Here is a 16,149-nt window from a genome sequence, read left to right on the forward strand (position 1 = left end):
TCCTTTCCAAGGGAAATAATAATTTCAATCGCAGAACTTTGGCAGGCAGGAGAGATTTGGAGGGACATCAAGAAAGATCTAAGGATAATGATAACGGTCAGAAAGTTAGACACAGCACGGCAATCCAATAAGACAGTGAGATTTGATGCCGCTCCATTTGCAGTTTCCCGAGGGAGCTGGGGTCAGAAGCGGACTGGGCTCCCTACAGAACCGCTATAGACCACAGTCACAGCACAGCATTTTGGGTGAGTCTCTGTTCCGGAGTCTCCTCAGCCCACAGCCAGTGATCCTAAGAAGAAATGGAACTAAGGCGGGAGAGAGAGAAGGGGAGAAGGGGAGTGGTGGGCCAGCAACCATGCACATGGCTCTCATCGGGTGCAGACAGGTAGCGGGCCGGGTGGGGAGAGAAAGTAAAAAACTGAACACAACCAAAAAATGACAGCAGTAATTTTGTTTATTCCCTGAAGTTCATAGAGAAGTCCAGGGGATCATGGAGCACACTGAATGCCATCTACCCCATGTCCTGCTCCGGATTCTAGGCTGTACCCGTGTTGGCCCCGACTCATGAGTATGCTACACTCAGCTTCTTTACAGGCTTTCCATGAAAGTGACTTTATATATTCGTTGGGAACTTAGGGAAAGTTATAATCATACTTATGCACAGAGTCATGCTTTCTTAGGTCAAACCCAAATCCTTCCTCAACCTTAACCATTTTTCTTTCCTTGAGCATTTGAAAGAGAATGGCTCAGCGCCTTCCTGTGAACAACCATAGTTCAGTGCCTTCTTGGAGGCTAATGTGGCAATGTGGTTTGCGTCTTCCCAAACAAAACAATACCTCAATTTCTTCCATGCCTTTCATTTTCTAGTTCTGCCCATTTTGGAATTTTGGAGGAAGAAAAAAAAAAAAGACCTGGAAGGACCATAAAGATCTTAATTCTGCTAGTAAGGATCAAAACATGTGTCCCCCAATGACTCACTTCTTCTTCTTAGGCCAGGATTTCTTAACCTCTGCACAACTGATGTGTTGGTTTAGATACTTTTTTTTTTTTAAAGAGGGAGGAAGGTTTTACATGGTAGCTCAGGCTAGCCTGCACCTCATTATATAGCCCAGGCTGGTTTCAAATTCAGCCTCAGTCTCTCACACGCTCGGATTGCATTTGTAAGCATAGATTAGTGTTTAGTGGGGGGAGCTGGAAATCATAGAATATTTAGCTTCATCCCGAGTCTATGCACTAGATGCCAAGAGTCCCCCCATGCTAGCTGTTTCAATCAAGCATTTCTCTAGATGATATGATATATCCACTGGGGTAAGGGGTAAAGCCAGCTTATTCAGTAAGGATGTCTCTCTGGTGCAACCCATGTTCTCTTTCTGACTGTGTCCCCTCTCAGCACAAACCGCACCCACTCAGGTCACCACTTTGATCCCAGCAGGGGACTCTTCCACCCGTGAGAGTTCACAGAAGGAGGTGCACTGCTTCCTCCCTCTAGCTGGACTCCAGACTGAGCAGCCTGGTCAGTGCGGGGTGAAGTACAGCTAAGAGCCCAGGAGAGCTGAGCTACTGTTCCCCAGAAAACACAGGAGAGGGAACCCAAGCTCACATGGGCACTCTGGAGGTCAAACTCAGGGTGAAACTTTCCAACCCAGCCTACAGAAGTCCGCAGACCACCATGCCATGGTAATAAGACTACCAATCGAATGTGGCTCTTGGCTCCGAAGGTGGTGTGTGTCCAGCGCTTTTTGCAATGTAATTATTTAAGGTGGCCTTTCCATGCCCACAGAATGTTCCCTCCTAGCTGTCTGCCCAGGTTGCCAGGCTCTCTGCAGAGTGCCGATTCTGGTGGCTCTGCAGAACAGTCACCGGACCAGAGCCCAACCCTGGAGAGATGTTCAGTCTCGCTAGAATGCCTGCCAGGAGAAACAACAAACAAATCACTCTGGGCACTGCGCAAAACCACAGCAGGGCTGGCACCACCACGCTCTGCCGGTGGCAGGAGTGGAGGAGAGAATTCCTGCCTCCGCATCTCCCCAGAAGCCTGGAACGTGAAATTCTAGTGCTGCCAAGTCCCACCCACCCACATCCAATGCTAAATAACCCATCTTATTGTTCCTATTAATAATTATGAATTTTGACGAGGAAGAGCCTTTGCACTCTAAATAACCTTTGCAGTTTCCCACCAGGTCATTGGTCCAGAGTAGAGAAGAGCTGGGCTAAAATAGTAATTAACACTTTGCAACTTGAGGTTGTCAGGAAAGACAATGAATGGCCACTTCCTCGGTGACAGGGAATCAACGGTCTAATTGGGTCACATTTAGTTGTCTAGCTAGCAGACTGCTGCCCCAGTGAGGGCAGACCATTTAGTGCGCATGCCTGTGCACTGAAAACTAGCACACCCCTGTGATTTCCAGGCAGAAGAGTCACCAAGTTCAAGTGCAGCCCTCAGTCTTAGGGGGATTCCTTTCTGGCCCTGTGCTCTCAGCACTGCTTGGAATGGGCTTTTGAAAAATAGATGTTGTTGTTATTTGCAAGAAAATAAGTCCAACCAGAGATCATCATATTAGACAAATCAAGCCCGTTTCAGAAAGACACACGTCTCGTTTTCTCTCATTTGCAGAGCCTAGATTATGTACAGATACACACATGTATGTATGTAGATATGACACGGCAGTAGAAGTATCCAGGAGACATAAGGGGCTAACAGAGGGGGAGGGGATGAGTAGCAAGGGGGATGGAGGAGGGTCAAGGCGCATTTTATACCTGCATGAAAATGTTCCTGCGAAGCCCAGTACTGTGCACAATGAATACAAACCAATAACACGTATATGTAAAATAACTTGATAAACACACCATCTCAACAACATGCAAGCTAAATCTGCAATCATTTTACCCAATGGGAAAAGTTAATCCATATTCTTTGGCCTCATATACAAACTAATCACCACACTGTGGTTCTTTTGTTGTTTGTTGGTTTGTTTAACACATTCATTGGTGATAATGAGCCTGCTTAAACCTTAATGGACTTTGGGGAAACCTGGGTTGGGGCTTTTCCTTTTTACACACCCATTTCTATTTTAAAGTATTATATATACAGCTTATACAGTCTAGAAAGAAGAGAAAAACATCTATAATCCCAGCACTTTGACACACAGTTGCTGTTTCCCTCTCCTCAGAGCAGATGGACGTTTTTGGGCGAGAGAGTGTTGGCTGCAGGATGCTAACCCCGTCAGAATCTCAGTGGAGCCGGTGTTCAATGGAGCAAAGCACACAGAATCCCAGCTGGATGACACACGGTGAGAAAACCTCCCTGCCATCCCCTCTGCATCCCACTGCACAGGAAAGAAGGTCTCCCCTGCCTGCTCCACACCACAGACCCTCACCTCCTCCTCTTGTCTCTGCTCTGTCTTGATCTACCTTCTCCTCCACTCGCCCCACTCACGATAAGCAGTGTGCCACGGTACCCATTGTAGGCATCTAGCACACCCTTGGGTCAGCGTTCATCTCACCTGCTGCCCCACTACTACTACTGGAAGAACATAGAGCACGGGGGTGCGTTGGGGGTTGGCGGGGACAGACATCCCAGGCCACAGCGCAGAGCAGCCCTGCCGAGGCTTAGCCATCTCACAGTAGCTAAGACTTTGCAGAAGCCCCTACTACACTGCACTATAAGATATGGTTACTGTATGGCTCCAGAACTCAGAACAAATGACTGTTTACAATAACCAAGTCTAGAATTAAAACACAAAACAGAAGAAAGAAGTGGGGGGGGGCAGGGTCCCTCATTCATTCAGTCCACCCAAACAGCCAAAAAAAATGTGTTTTAACTCCAATCGGCCCCTTCCCCTGAGAGCAAAACTGATGTCTCCAATCTTTTCCCCTTTGCCTGCAGATATGACAGACCTGGCTGAGCAGACCTTGGCTGCCTGAAGGAAGGAAGCACCCTATATCTGTTCAGACTCCATCCTGAGTCAGCCAAGACCCATCGCAGGTATGTGGATTGGCTCTCTCCTTCCCCCTGCATCCCAGTCTCCTGCTCATCATGCTTTGTGCCACAAATCCAAGAGGACAGAGCATACGAGGCAGAAAACAGAAGGCTCAAACCCACTTAGAACGTGCTTCAGATCACATGCAGTTGGTGGACAGCACTCCAGCCACTATAGCAAACAAAGGCAGAGGCCAAGTATGCTCAGGGTTAGTGATTGAGGTTGGGAGCTTACATAGACCTCTCTCTAACTCTCTCTGTCTCTCTGTCTCTCTTTCTCTCTGTCTCTCTGTCTCTCTCTCTCTCTCTCTCTCTCTCTCTCTCTCTCTCTCTGTCTCTCTCTCTGTGTCTGTCTGTCTGTCTGTCTGTGTGTGTCCCTGTATCTGTTTCTCTTTCTGTCTATTTGTCTCCCTGTGTCTGTCTGTCTGTCTCTTTGCCTCTCTGTCTCTGTCTGTGTCTCCCTGTTCTCTCTCTCTCTCTCTCTCTCTCTCTCTCTCTCTCTCTCTCTCTCTCTCTCTCTCTCCTCTCTCTCTCTCTCTCTCCCTTTCTTTATTGCTCTCCAAAATACTAGCTTACTTTCAACTTTGAAAACAGAAGGCTAACCCCAGTGCATAAGCACAATGAATACCTAAATTACTTCTGGACTTAATTTTTAATGACAACAATGTACCCTGATATTTATATAAATGAAACAGTATAATTCAGCTCTCTGAGGATGAGAGACTCACATTTGGGTGAGGTTTTCTGGGTTTAGTTCTTCCTCCTCTGAAAATAAGGCCTAATGTTCTTAAAAACCTCACACTGTCTCAGCAGTCCCAGACAAACACTCAATCACAGAATTTTTCTCAATACCCAGCAAGGAAGGAAAAGAAAGTCCATGCTTGTTTCTTCTCCCACCCGTACTTAAAAAATTTCTGGTATTTTCTATCAGTCTTTATCAACCATCCTTTATTCTTGTGCTCCACAGAAATGAGCAGGTCCGGAATGTCTGAGAATGCTTGTTGACTGCACTGCTTCTCAGATGAAGAGACATTCCAGGGAGAGACACCTCACCCAGCGTCACTGTCCGCATGCCTTGACCCAGACTCCACTGTTCTTCATACTTCATGTCCCTAACACTCCTTCCAACTGGGTGTGGTGGCGCACACCTTTAATCCCAGCACTCTGAAGGCAGAGGCAGATGGATCTCTGAGTTTGAGACCAGCCTGGTCTACAAAACCAGTCCAGGACAGCCAGGGCTACACAGAGAAAATTTGTCTTAAAAAACAAGCAAACAAAAAAATACCACCACCAAAAAAGGCAACAAACCACCTGTACACCCAACCCCTTCTCCCACACAGCCTCTGTGCATACCCATTCTGTGTAACCAACCAGTGATTTTTTTTTTTTAAGATAGGGTCTCAATATATAGCTCTGGCTGTCCTGGAACTCTCACACTGTAGACGAAGCTGGCCTCAAACTCACAGAGATCCACCTCCCTGTTTTTGCCTCCCAAGTGCTAGGATTAAAGATGTGTACCTCTACACCAAGCAGTGATTTTTTTTTTAAGTCAAATTCCATAACTTGTGGTAATGAGGATAAACCTGCAGGACCTTCTGAGAAGTGAAGCCAGCCAGATTCAGAAAGTTAGACGCCCCATGACCTTCCTCGTGTGTAATCTAAAGACAAATCACATGACCTCTGTCTTGGATTCTGAAGTTGATGGCACAGAAGCACAGAGCAGAGCAGTCTGGGATAAAAGAGTGAGCATGGAGGTTGCAGGGTCAACAGACGAAGTCACAGTTCCACAGAGTGTTGGAAAGTGACTGCAGTTAACCATAGCACACTCCTCATTCAAGACAGATAGAAGAAAGGATTTTGGATGTTCTTAGCACAAAGAAATGGTGACTATTTTAAGCAATGGACATGCTAAATACCCTTATTAATCGTTACACAATGCTGCGTTGTGTTTACCCCCAGCAATGTGGTCCCTTGCCATGGCATCAGACACAAACAGCGCTTAAAAGAAGTGAATCCCAGGCTAGCCCAGCAGAGCTAAAAAGAGGGAGAATGTACTTGCAGAAATTACGAAGAGGGCAAGTCAGGGCATGTCTGCTGTTGGTCTCAGGGGTCCCCCTGAAAGGGGTACACAGAGGAGCAACCAATGAGGGCAGGTTTGCCAAACTTCTCACAGCACAGGGCTCTTGGGGAGCAGCCCGTCCGATGGGAAGGCTCCTAGTGGCGCGCTGGGGACCAGTGTCAGGAAACCGACAGCAACTGCTGAAGATCCCAGGGAGACCAGTGATGGCTTAGGGGCTAACTCTGGAAGCCCAACCGGTTTCAGAGGTTTATTGATCCTTAATTTAAAAAGAAATAAGAGCTACTCCACCATTCAAAGTTGGGGCAGCCAGGCTGCTGGAAGATTCCCTGCTGTCTCCTTCCGGCTGTGTCTACATGGAGCCTGGGGGAAGCTGTCCCAAAGGGCTCAGGAGGAATAAGGACAGGGGAGTGTTCTGATTATGGAGGATGAAAAACTCCCTGCTGAGGAGCTCAGGATGTAGAGATACTAAAAAGAATGGATGGCTGGTGGATGTAAATCAATGATCACCTGTGGTGGGTGAGGGGAGGAGACAGCTGTGTGGCTTGGCTCCCTGTGATTTATCTCCAGCTTCCAGAATGTTCTGGAGATCCCAGTTCCTATTTTCTGGTCCAGCCCTATCTATGTCTGGTTTTCCGTCTACACTGATGGTTGAGTGGCAGTCACTCTGTGGGTGTGACCTTGAGCTCCAGAGGCCCACAGGACCCTCCCCACCTGTGAGCCCTGAGCAGATGATGGGGGAGGGGTGCAGAAGTTTTTCCCTCTCGTGCTGCTTCTGGTTTCCAGCCCCACCCTTCTCAGCCCCCTCAGGTCAGAGAAAATGGCAGAGGCCCACTGAGAGATTGCCACCAAACCAGGCCTGATGTGGTGGTATTGTGTTCCCCAAAATATTGTGCATGCTAATAAATTATCTGGGGTCAGAGACAGAACAGCCACAATATTAAACATAGAGGGTAGGCAGTGGTGGCACACGCCTTTAATCCTAGCATTCCAGAGGCAGAAATCCATCTGTTCAAGAATACAGCCAAGCATGGTGACTCACGCCTTTAATCCCAGAAAGCCAGCCTTTAATCCCAGGGAGTGATGGCAGATAGCAGAAAGGTATATAAAAGGCGTGAAGACCAGAAACTAGAAGCATTTGGCTGGTTAAGCTTTTAGGCTTTGAGCAGCATAGTTCAGCTGAGATTAATTCTGGATGAGGAAACAGGATCAGCTGAGGAACTGGCGAGGTGAGGTGGCTGTGGCTTGTTCTTTTCCAGCATTCACCCCAATACCTGGCTCAGGTTTGATTTTATTAATAAGATCATCTAATATTCTTGCTACAGCCAGACTGCAAGGTTGTGAGCCACTATATATGTGTTGGGAATCAAACCCAGATCCTCTGAAGGAGCAGCCAGTGCTCTTAACCTCCAAGCTGTCTCTCCAGCCTTGTGTTTTTTTAATTAAAACAAAACAAAAACAAAAGTAAACAGGACTGGAGAGATGGCTCAGACATCAAGGGCACTTACTGTAGATGACCTGGGTTCAATTCCCAGCACCCACATAGTGGCTCACAGCTACCTATGACTCCAGTTCTGGGGAATCAGGTCCCTCCCCTGATATCCATGGACACATATGCTGTACATACATGCAGGCCAACACTCCCATACATAAAATAGAATTTAAAATCCCCTTTTAAAAAGAAAAATAATGAATGCAGGCAAGGGTGGGTAGAAATTTTACTCCCCTTGTGTTACCAGTGACATGACTGACTTGGAAATCGGCTTGACAGCCAACCTCACCTACTTGGCTAAGATAGAAGGTGCTGTTGGCACTGGGGGTTCATCCTGAGGATGCTGGGAGTCTTTAGATGGTCTAGCCTATGCATTAATGGTGGGAGATTCTCAAAGCCTAGGTGAAAAGTGAGGAACACTTTTTCCTCTTTGGAAAGCTCCTGGGGCAAGCTCAAGCCAGTTGGACAAACAGCAGTACAGGAAAGCAGGCCTGATGGAAGAGTAGGCCAGCCTCTTGCTAGAATGGGAACCAGGCTACAAAACCAAAGCTGTTGACTGCAGGAAGCCAAGCCACGTCCCAGGAACCCAGGAAAGGCCACACTGCCTCCTTCTCCCTGGACTGAAGGCTCCCGAACACGGAGCTCACATACGGCTCTCTTGGTGTCTGACTGAGGACAGCCTGTGTCTTCGAAGTGGCTCTGATTGTCAGCAAGCAGGGCCCACCGAGGGGAACGAAGCCAGAGCGACCTCTGGGGAGGTCTGTGGACCCAATGGAAGCCAGACTCTGGAGGGAGCACACTGGGACAGGAGCAGGAAAACTGTTCTGTACCTGTGTGTGGTGTGTGCCAAGCACGCTGTTTCTGTCTGAAAAGTGATGGTCCCTGTTCACAGGAGACAGAGAAAAGACTTAAAAAAGCAGTCCTATGTAAAAAGTTAGGGACCAGGACCAAACAGAAAGTGGGAGCGTCCTGTCTACCTTTGTTCAGATCTCAGCCCCCAGTTCATTTCCTGCCATCTTCACCTCTGAACCAACCCCCCCACACACACACACCCATTTCCTTCTTTGAGTCCCCTTCTAGAAGTCATTCTAACATGATGGACCTACTTCCTTAAATAAATGAAGCCTTGAGAGATGCATGGTGATCAGACTACTGTGGGTGTGCTTACTTTAATTAATAGTGTGTAATAAAGAATGCACACTTAACCCATACCATTATTGGTTGGAACCGATTGTTCCTTCATGCACTTGTGCACATGTGACTCAGCCATCCCATAGTGACATCACCCAGATTATGTCCAGCTATTGACTGCTGAATCCTCACGTCTAGGTGGCCCTATACCAGCTGTTCTGCCCAGTACAGAGTAGCGGACTGCTGGGTCACAGCATGTTTTGTGCTTAAGTGACTGCTTAGATGGCTTGCATCAATCTTTCCTTCTGCTAAATAAAATGAAGATTTCCACTTCCCTGGGTATACATAGGCACTAAATATTTTCACATTCTTAAACTCTCCAAATATGGTAGAGTAGACCTAAAGCAATCTCCCCTTCTCTCTACGTAGTTGCCTGTATGCAAGCTCTGTTTAGATGTGTGTGTGCGCTGTGGAATGATCCTTCTGTACACTGTGTAAATATATGTCACTATAATTGGTTTAATAAAGGAGCTGACTGGCCAATAGCTGAACAGGTAAAGTTAGGCAGAAAAGCCAAACTGAGAATAATGGGATAAGGAAGGGTGGAGTCTGAGGTCACCAGCCAGATGCAGAGGGAGCAGGAGATGAACATGCCATGCTAATAAAGGTACTCCCACATGGCAGAGCATAAATAAGGAATATGGGTTAACTTAAAATGTAAGAGCTAGTTAGTAATAAGCCTAAGCTACCAGCCGAGTACTTACAATTAATATTAAGTTTTTGAGTAATTATTTGAGAGCGTCTGTGGAACAGGAAAACTCCACCTGCATGTGGGGGCAAAGAACTAGGCAAGTTTGAGACTAAAGATCCAAGTTCAAAGACCCAGGGTCGAGAGCAATAAATGTGAATCAGTGCTACTCCTTCCTATTTTTTATTTCAAAGGCATACTTGAAGGATTCACAGTGATCCAACTACTATGGACGACTCTGAATCTAAAGTCATGACATGCAAGGTCCCTCTCAATAGTGACATCCCCACAAGCAAGGCTGCTAGAGCTCTCCATGAGCAAAGGTTTCCCACCATGTTTCCAGGATGCATCCCCTCACACCCTGTCTGCACCATCTAGTCAGTATGGGTTCCACATCTCTCCTGGTTACTGATGACGTCCAACAGTCAATCTCCTCACCAAACCTGCTCTTCCTCCTGATTTTTCTATGTCAGAATTCTGCCCCCAGGTAAGAAACTGGGAGTTATTCCATACTCCCTCACCCTCGACAAATTCAATCAGTCTACAAATTCAGTTCATTCCTCTTCCCAATGTGTACCTGACCTATCTGTTTCTCTTTACTCCTCTTCCACACAACCCCCATCACGTCTTGCCAGGAAGATTCCATTAGTCACCACATTAGTCTCCCCTGCCATCTATCCATCACTCTGCAGTCAGAATCAACGATCTTTCTAAAACTAATCCCAGCAGCACTGTGTTGCCCCTAGAATAAAGTCCTAGAGAGCCCCTCCTCATCTTGCCCCACCTACTTCTCCAGCTCCCCCTCATGCCGCTGCCCACACCCACTCCCATGTTCTCTGCTCTCTTCACACTGACCACACTGGTTCGTTACTCTATGTCTTGGGCCAAGAAGTACAATACTGCCCTGGCCTTGGAGTCTTCTAACTCACAGCTTGGTCAGCCTCAGAGACTGTGCTGCTTCTTCCCCATGCATGGCCTCCTCTCGGTCATCAGATTCAACTTTGTTTTTTTTTTTTTTTTTGGTCCTCTGGAAGAGAAGCCTTTGTGCTCTCAGATGAGGTAAGGGCCATCTGTCGCCCTCATCTGGCCTTCCTAGATGTTTGTCTTCCCATCTCACTGTATGGAAGTGAAGGCTTGCCCACACCTGTCTTGCCAAGCATTCTCAGTGGCTGATACAAGGCTTTGGATGAATGAGTGACAAGTGGAGAGAGGAGCAACACAGACTCTGAGCATCAGTCTTTCTCTGTGTTGACGTCATCTAGGAAGCCCAGTTCTTCTAGTAGGTGGCCAAGCACTGCAGATCCGTTTGCCTTTCTTAATGTCATATGGGACTTCTTGCCTTCTCACCTCCAGCTATTTTCCTGTGTTACTCAGTGTAGATGTCAACAATATGAAAACGACTTACAGTTCCACTATAGTCTGGCCTATTCCTTTAAGACGGACCTTGCTGTCCGTTGTCCAAACAAGCTAGACACATGTCCACAACAGGCCTTTTGTTCTGGAGGGTCCCTCTGTTGGGAATGTGAACCCCACAGGCACCTCATGGCTCTGTGCTTCACGGAGGCTGTCCTTCTTGTCTGCATAATCATCTCTGCACTGTTTTCCCTGGCTTGTCTGTTTAAAACAAGACACCCACCCTCAACCCCCGTTGGGGATTCCTCCTCATCCTCTCCCTTCCTAGTCTCTTAACACTTAGCACCATCTGAAATTCTAGACCAGGGGTTCCCAACCTTCCTAATGCTGTGTCCCCTTAGTACAGTTCCTCATGTTGTGGTGAGGCCCCCCACAACCATAAAATTATTTTCACTGCTGCTTTATAACTGTAATTTTGCTACTGTTGTGAATCATACTGCAGAATGGGATGCAGGATATCTGATATGTGGCTCCCAGAGGGGCTGCAACCCACAGTTTGAGAACCCTGTTCTAGATCATTTACTTATTTGCTGTTACTGTCGCCCTCTTCCAGGAGAGGAGAAAGAGACTTTCACCTGTTTTGCATCCTCCAGCGTGTCTCCAAAAGAGAGCCTCAACCAGCGAATACATGCGTGTGGAATGAATGGGTGTCTTCCTCACTTGTCTCTGACCACCACATGCGGTGTTCAACTGTGTTTTTCCTTCTCTCCAGAGCACCCTGTGGATCCTTTCTATGAGTCTTTTTAGAGTCATCCACCATCTGCCATGTCTGTAACAGATCTCACGAGTGATTGAAAGTTTGAGCTGAATATAATCTATCAGTCTTATTGCCTGCCCCCACACAAGCGCTAACTGTTCTCGATTTAGCAAGTCCCATTATATAGAGAGTCTAATTATAGAGGAGTGTAACAAAAGCAGTTTCATGTTGCAATAGCGTTTGAGTGTGTTCTTGGAGAAGTACTCAAATGCACATGGCACAGCAGTATTATAGGCCATGCAAGTGCTGGAGTATCAGGACATCGCTAAGCTGAACTGAGGAGGTAATCAGATGACTGAGAGAGGAGGAGGGTACATGGGTATATTCTTGAAGTAGAGTGATTTTCCAGGGACCCACCAGGAAGCACCTTCCTAATTCATTCCTTCATTCTATACTTGCTATTTAACAATGTTGGTATGCTAGGCACTTGTTGGCTATTACAAAAAAGACTCCATGACTTAGAAGTAAATCTAGCACGTAAACAGATTACTGACCTGACAATGTATTCAGGGCTATTTCAGACATGGGTGACCCAATGAGGTCTGACCAGATCAGGGAAAATGATCTTTGTGGTGATATATTGTGTACCCCAATAAACTTGCCTGAGGATCGGAGGACAGAGCCAGCCACTAGATTAGACATAGAGATCAGGCAGTGGTGGCACACACCTTTAATCTCAGCACTTGAAATCTCATGCCTTTACTTGGGAAGTACACAAGCCTTTAATCCCAGGAAGTAATATGGCAGGGCAGAAAAATGTATATAAGGCTTGAAGAAATAGGAACTCACTCTCTTTTTTTTTTTTTTTTTTTTTTTTTTTTTTTTTTTTTTTTTTTTTTTGGTTTTTTCGAGGAACTCACTCTCTTTAAGCTGAGAATTTCACAGAGGTAAGAACTAGTGGCTGGCTGCTCTGCTTCTCTGATCTTTCAGCTTTCACCCTGATATCTGGCTCTGGGTTGTTTGGTTTTTTTTTTTTTAATTAAAAGTCCATCTAAGATTCAAACAACAGATCTTTTCATGAGCAAGGAATTTTTGAGCAGGATTATTAAAGAGAGCTAAGAACTATCCAGAGAAAGAAGGTCAACCAGCGCACAGTGTGGATGTCAAGGGGGCTCTAAGCACAGGCCACACACCAGAAGGTGTGAAGAGCCCAGCATGCTGAGGGCTCCACTTGCAGCTGAAGATGGAGGCTTGGGAGACTGTGAAAGGCTAGACTAGGTGCCGCTTCAGAAATAGAGGCAGGGTGTGATCATGTGTGCACACTGCATTCCTCCATTTTGAAACAGAGACAGGAGAAGAGGGACTAGCCTGGGAGAGAGGATGGTGGTCAAGGATGTATAGAAGGAATCTTAGGGATGCCCTGGTCACCAAGCAGCTTTGTTTCACTGAGTCTCCAGTGAGACACATGTTTAACAGATGTCCTTTTAGAAAAAACAAAAATAGCAACAACAACAACAACACCCTTCTCAGAACTTAAAGTCTGAGAGTTACTCTTATCTAATTGTGACTGAGTACAACATCAATCAATCCTTCCACAAAAGCTGCGAGTCTACTGTGAACCAGACTGGGGCATCCACCTATGAGCAGGGCATGGACCCTACTCTGGAATGTCGTCCAAAGGCTCAGAAGCTTGCTGTCCAGGCCGCACTACTGGAAGGTGACAGTAACTCAAGAGATATGGCCTATTGGGGTGGGGGGCAACCTTACTCAGGTTAAGGGAGGTATGACCTTGAGTGAGTCTTTGAGACCCTGGCCTCCTCTCTCTTCCTGGCCATTAAGCATGTGGTTTTGCTTCTTTGTAAGCACCCTCCATGATACACTGACTTGCCCCAAGCCAGTAAGCTGGGGCCAGTTGGTCATGGATGAAATTCGCCCAAACTGTAAGCCAAAGCAACCCTTTTCTCTTCATAAAGGACCTCAAGTGATATGTTACAGGAAACTGATGAGAACAGACCATGTCTTCTGAGGGTCAACAATGAGAGTTAAAGAAATCAACATTTGCCAAAGAAGGCTAGAACAGAACATTCTGGAACCCAGGTCCAGTTTTTGAAGGGCACTGTAATTAGCTGATAGAAGTAACTTATGTGTCTCATCATGGGATTTGGACACTGACTAATCAACAAAAGGCTGTGAGGGCCATCATAAGCAAGAAAGCAAAATTCAAATGCTCTTTCAGGGGGTAAGTGAGGGCAAGGGCCTGCTCCCAACCTCCCGTAATCACACCCTTTGTCTGCCTTTCCCCACCTTGCATCTTCTTTTACCTTAGATGACATTTATGTGTTGTGTGTACACACATGTGTGCCATGCCTCTCCTAATGTGGAGGTCAGAGAACAAGCCAGGACAGTTTTCTCCTTACTTCACGCAATCCTAGGAATTAATCTCAGATAGTCAGGCTTGGCTACAAACACCTTTATCCACCAGGCCATCTTGCTGGCCCCATCCTGCTCTTCTAGTGTTTTTCACTCTAGGGATAACTGCCTTCAACAGTGTCCCTGGAAAAAACAGTATATCCAATAAACTGCTCCATGGCTGAGATGTCCTGCTCCAGTACCCTGAGTGGCAGCTCTACCTTTCGATCCACCCTCAAACGGGAATCAGATGAACTGTAAATGTGAAACTGACTCTTACACCCCACCTGCTCTCTTCTCTCCTGTGCTGGTCTCCACGCTCCCAGTGCATGGAGTCCTTCTTACCTGTCTCTACCACACCTCAGCATGTACTAGTGTCCATGCTTGCTTGGCTAAGGCTTATTTCCCCTTCCCACCTAGAGTTAGAAGCCACTTCTTCCAGGTTGACTTCCTGGATCTTCAGTCTTGGGTTTCTCCATCCTGCACCTTGTGTTTTTCTGATCGAAGCACTTACGTTGAAATAATGGAACCCATATTGATTTGTCTGGGTCTCCACCAATCTGTGATCTTAAGGCCAAAGTTCAGGTCTAGCACAGTAGAGACATCAGTATTTCTGAACATGGTAAATATTTTGGTGCCTCCAATAGCCAGTTACCATCATCTACTACTGCCTAACATTCTATTTGCACATGAGCCATGTGTCCCATCGGTAGGGTGTTACTCTCATCACATAAAGAGACAATATAGAAAGTATCATAAGATCTAGGTCAGTTGCCTAGTTAGCTATTGTGGCCTTAGGCTAATTGCTTAAGTTTGGGGATTTTTTTTGGTTTTTTTTTTTTTTTTTTGGTTTTTTGTTTGTTTTTTTGCTTTGGTTTCCTTTTTAAGAAATGACAGCAAAAAAAGGCCATGGTTGAGGGTGGACACAGTAGTGTCAGGAAATGTCTCACAATTGGCCCTTCCATAAATGAAGAAAATCTGCACTACCCAATTTGCACAGTATAAATACTCTCACTGTGGTCAGCGTCGTCAAGCTACTAACTTCATGTTATTGGCCACTACGTGTTTTAGTGGAATGAAAGACGTGTTCTACAAATGCAAAAGATATAAGTCATCTTTACTGGGGGTGTGGCTCAGTGTTAGAGCACTAGTTTATCATGTGCAAGGCCTTGGGTTCACTTCTCAGTACTGTAAAACAAATAAATAAGTAACCAAAAGCACATCTGTAATAGTGAAATGGAATAACTGAGAAACAGGACTGCAAACATTGCTTTGTTTATAACTTCTTAATTTCAAGTTTATAAAAAAATGAGACTATCTCCTAGGATGGCCTGGAATTTACCATGTAGCCTAGGCTAGCCTCAAAGTCCTGCTATTTCTGCCTCAGCATATCATGATGGGACCATAATTTTTTTTAAAGTAATGACCTTGGCTTAAAACATTGAAGAAAAATTAATAATTGGTTCTCCACGTAGGAGACTCCAGTATGACATTGGGTATGTGGTGAAGGTAAAGAATCACTCACAAGCTGGGTGGGCTCAGTTCACAGAGAGGGAAAAGAGAATGTTCTTTCTAAATTCCAAGTTTGTAAGTGTCCTGAAATTCAATTTGGCAGAACCTGGGTAATAAGCTGTCTTGCAGATCCTTATTTATCTTAGTACTTTCTTCTCATTCTTTACTACGATGGCTGATTTGAGTGGGTGGGAAGATGAAATCTCAACTGAGGAATTGTTTTGATCAGATCAGCCTGTGGCCATGTCTGTGGGGAATGTTCTTGATTTCTGATTGATGTGAGGGGGCCCAGCCCACCATGGGCAGTGTTATTCATAGGCAGTTGGTCCTGGGCTTTATAAGAAAGCAAGCTGAGCAGGCCAGAGGAAGAAAGCCAGTAAGCAGTGTTCCTCCATGGGTCTGTTTCAGTTCCTGCCTCTAGGTTCCTGCCTGAGCTCTCTTCATGATGGACTAGAGTCAGTAACCTGAAAAAACTCTTCCTCCTTCAAGGTGTTTTTGGTCAATGTTTTACTGGAACAACAAAAAGCAAAGGAAAACCATTTCCTACCAAAAAGTACTCTATAAAAGCAAAGGGGCTTAGATCTCAAATTTGGGTCTAACAAGAGAAACTAGCACCAAATAGCATTTTATATCTTCAAAGATTGCTATTATAAGTTATATACCATCTTATCATTTCAACATATCTTTATGA

General features: G+C 45.9%; 1 long non-coding RNA gene across 1 annotated transcript; it reads left to right on the top strand.

Moving 5' to 3' along the window:
* The first annotated feature begins 3,174 nt into the window (after positions 1 to 3,174).
* LOC121828126 (uncharacterized) lies at positions 3,175 to 5,356 on the top strand. The gene is made up of 3 exons (XR_006070604.2): positions 3,175 to 3,290; positions 3,887 to 3,985; positions 4,947 to 5,356. It is a non-coding gene; the product is annotated as an uncharacterized LOC121828126 (long non-coding RNA).
* Positions 5,357 to 16,149: the final 10,793 nt, after the last annotated feature.

Source organism: Peromyscus maniculatus, chromosome 3 (assembly GCF_049852395.1).
Source record: "Peromyscus maniculatus bairdii isolate BWxNUB_F1_BW_parent chromosome 3, HU_Pman_BW_mat_3.1, whole genome shotgun sequence".
Lineage (NCBI taxonomy): Eukaryota > Metazoa > Chordata > Mammalia > Rodentia > Cricetidae > Peromyscus > Peromyscus maniculatus.